Source organism: Mus musculus, chromosome 9 (genome assembly GCF_000001635.26).
Source record: "Mus musculus strain C57BL/6J chromosome 9, GRCm38.p6 C57BL/6J".
NCBI classification, from domain to species: Eukaryota; Metazoa; Chordata; class Mammalia; order Rodentia; family Muridae; genus Mus; species Mus musculus.
The window spans coordinates 37,822,267-37,825,975 of NC_000075.6; the positions used below are offsets into that span (position 1 = coordinate 37,822,267).

At 36.8% G+C, this 3,709-nt stretch overlaps 1 non-coding gene across 1 annotated transcript; it reads right to left on the minus strand.

Moving 5' to 3' along the window:
• Positions 1 to 319: 319 nt before the first annotated feature.
• Gm24764 lies at positions 320 to 518 on the minus strand. Its single transcript, XR_003948527.1, has one exon. It is a non-coding gene; the product is annotated as a U2 spliceosomal RNA (small nuclear RNA).
• Between the last annotated feature and the right edge of the window lie 3,191 nt (positions 519 to 3,709).

The window sequence follows — 3,709 nt, forward strand, 5'->3', positions numbered from 1 at the left end:
GAGGAGTTCTCAAGCTATGGCATGCATAGGAAATAGTGTTTTCTGATCTGTTTTCAGATAGTATCATCAATCATTGAATGTGACATCATTTTTTTTCTTGATCTTCCCTGAAATAGATTTTTTTTCAGGCTACTTCACACTGTTTTATTTGAAGCAGGTGCCATGTTCATTCCTCAATCATGGACTTCATGTCTCATAGGCTTCTTCACTCATTAATTCATCTGGCACTGAAGGGTCACTAAGTGTCATTTTGATCAGCTAACCATCTTCAAAAGAGGATACATTGATGAATGCCAGGTTTTCAGATGTCCCCAACCCAGAGAGGTGTACTATTTGTAGAAATACTGCAATTTCAGATCCATTCATAGAGTGGATGGAACAAGCTCCCTAGTCCACTATTCTGTCTCCCAGCTCCAACAACCTATTTAAGCTATTGTCCTGGATAGTGGATATACCATATGTTTAGATAATGAGAGCAGATACTACATTTAATTCTAGCCAAGAGGTCAAGAAGCAGTCTGCAATGGCTCTTATGTCAATAATAGTTTTTAAAATTACTGTGGCCATTGGCATTGAGGTTTTCATTGTTGCCTGCTTGATTTCTTTCTTTCCCTGACCTCCTTTACCCTCCCCTTTCCATCATTCCTGCTCTTTTTTCTTTTTCCTTTTTTCCTTCTCTCCCTCTCTCACTCCCACTTCTTTTTAAAGACTATGCAGCTTCAGGCAACCTGGAACTTGCTATGTAAAACAGGCTGACTTCCAACCTGTGTTGATCCTTCTGGTTTTGCCTCCCAAGCTCTGGGATTGTAGCACTATGCTACCACAAATGGCTTTTGATTTTTTATTTCTTATATGCTCTTCCAGAACTTTTAGTATTAGCTCAAAAAGAGGCAGTTTAAAAATATTGAGTACTAGTAAGTCCCACACAATTACAGTTTTTCTCTTTTTTGGATGAGAAAGTTTGACTACCTAAAGTTGCATTTAACACCTTAGCTGGATGTGGGGATGGGAGAATTGTTTTCCCAATTCCCTAGCAAGGTAGTGTCCATAATTAACCCATTAATTTGAAGAATAAGAGTATCAAACTCCCTGCAAAAAAACCTTTAACAGAATATCTACTTGTAAGAAATGGTTCTCTCTCTCTCTCTCTCTCTCTTTGTGTGTGTGTATACATGTGTATAGGGCATCTGTTAAGGCCAGAAAAGGACATCATATCCCCTGGAACTGGCATTACAGGCAGTTGTGAACCACCTGATATGGATTCTGGGAATTGATCTCAAGTTGTCTGGAAGACCTGCACATGCTCTTGAACAGCTGAGCCATCTTCCTAGCTCAGTCTATGCACTATGAATTTTTTTTGAAATCAATTAAGGGATCCAAAAGACTTTTTTCATTACTGTGTATTATTTTTTCAATAAGTAATCCAAGCTCTAGTGTCTTCTATCTTCTATGTAGAAGAAATTTTAACTTTCTCTCATGGATTTATCTTCGTCTTAATCCATGAATATTTTCTATTTTAAGATATAGATTTTGTAATTACAGAATAGTTGATGCCAAATGTATTTAGATATCATTTCAACTCACCTCTTTAAATCACAAAGTAGGTAAACTTTGGAGACTAAAAATTTGCTTGTTAACCAAGAACAAAAATACCTGGGGCTGGCATTGGAATCCTGGCTTGAATCCTAATTTATTATGGTTTTTATTATGAAGTATAGTTTTTGCCTTCCCTTTTTCTTGGAAGATTTCACTTCACATGCTAGTTGACCTAACACATTTAAGTAATTTTATATTATTTTTCTCAGGATAATTTGAATATATCACATTTTGCAAAAACGTAGGAGGTGAAATATTTTGTTGATTTGGCTTTGGCAAAGTGACAAGATTGGTACTGGATGCATTTTTAATGTGTGTGAGAGAGGCATGTTTGGCTTCATATAGGAGTAAACGTGGTGTCCTCTGACTTGGTGGGCAGAGCCCTTGTGAGACAGGGTGGTGGAATATACCTTGTAAAAAGAGATATACATGATAAGGAATGTGAACTTAAGATATATGACGAGGTCAGGAGTATCCTGGAGCCCTGTCAAGCAAAATAGGCTATTGCTCCTGCTGCTGCCCACCATAACTTAATGCTAAGACTCTGTTGCTGAAGACATCACTGTTTGGTCACAGCACATGGAGAAATAAACTGGTACTGACTCAAAAGCTTTCTCCTTGCTGCTATCATAGAAGGTGTTATTCAGACTGTGTGTGCAGAGGGGAAGAATCACCAAAAAGTCTTACTCATAAATAATATAAGTCTTACTTATAAATTCTATGAGCTACAATAATGACAACTGGGCAAGATATATCCATGGGTGCAAATGTGACGTGAATATTATGGAGCAATAAAATACTCCTTGATGGCTTTATCTGCAAGAGGAAATGGATGCCTGGTTCTGGATCTGGCCAAGAATCTATGGCAGGGAGCTCATACACTTCCAGGGTGAAGCTATTGCTGTTATTTTGCTAAATGGACATAGTATTGAACTGATCACTAAACACATAACTTTATACAAGTAGGTCATTGTAGCTCTAAGTTCTTATCAGAACAGCTTTTTGTACAATAGACAGTAATTAATGCAGAAACTCACAACTAGTCCAATATATATCATATCCGTGGAATTCTCTGCTCCAAATGGAACATCTATATCACTCCCTTCCCACCATTGATTAGGAAACACTGTAGAAGAAGGGGCAGAATGTCTGTGAGGACTAGCATGAAACAGTGTCTCCTGGACAGGATAGGACTGTTGCAATCAATTCATAGCAGTTGCTGTTGCTTGTACAACAACAAACCAGTAAAAATTCCAGCATGGAAAGAAGAAAGGCTGGTGAGCTCTTTCCTCTACCAGAGGAACCATTGAAAGCTGATGGCTTCTAGAGAGTGAAGTCAATTTTCTTTAATGATGTGGCTCATTGTAGATCAACCATGATTCAATTGATGGCCTTATACCCATGCATACATAGACAGCATAAATTAAATTCAATGAGTCATTAAAAAAAGAAGTAAATGAAGTTTGGGTCGGGGAAGTAGAGGGTGAAATTGGAAGGACTTAGCATGAGGAACAAATATGATAAAAATAATACTAGAGGGGGTAAATATAATTAAAATATATTATGTGCATATATGAAATTCTTAAAGATAAACCATTAAATACATATATGAAGAAAACATATCTTGAAAGGAATAAAAAATTTATAGTTATGTCCTCTACATTGGTTTAATAAGTTTTTTTGTTTTTTTTTTTTGTTTTTTTTTGTTTTTTTTTTTTTTTTCTGAGACAGGGTTTCTCTGTATAGCCTCACTCTGTAGACCAGGCTGGCCCTGAACTCAGAAATTTGCCTTCCTCTGCTTCCCAAGTGCTGGGATTAAAGGCATGAGCTACCAGTGCCTGGATAATAAGGTCTATTTTTTTTAGTGTGGGTATCTTTGATAGATAAAGATTAATGGAAGAAGGCTTAATTGGTGTTAGCAATGAGAAGGTGGAGTAAAGGAAGGAATATGTGGAGGGATAACTAAAACTAAGACTCTTGCATAACAATCAAAACTAACATCAAGATGGACAAATAGAAGCAGCAGAATAGATAGACATAAACAAACACGCACACAAAACACATACACTCATACACACACATACACACAGAAATTGGGACATTTGATTTTTAA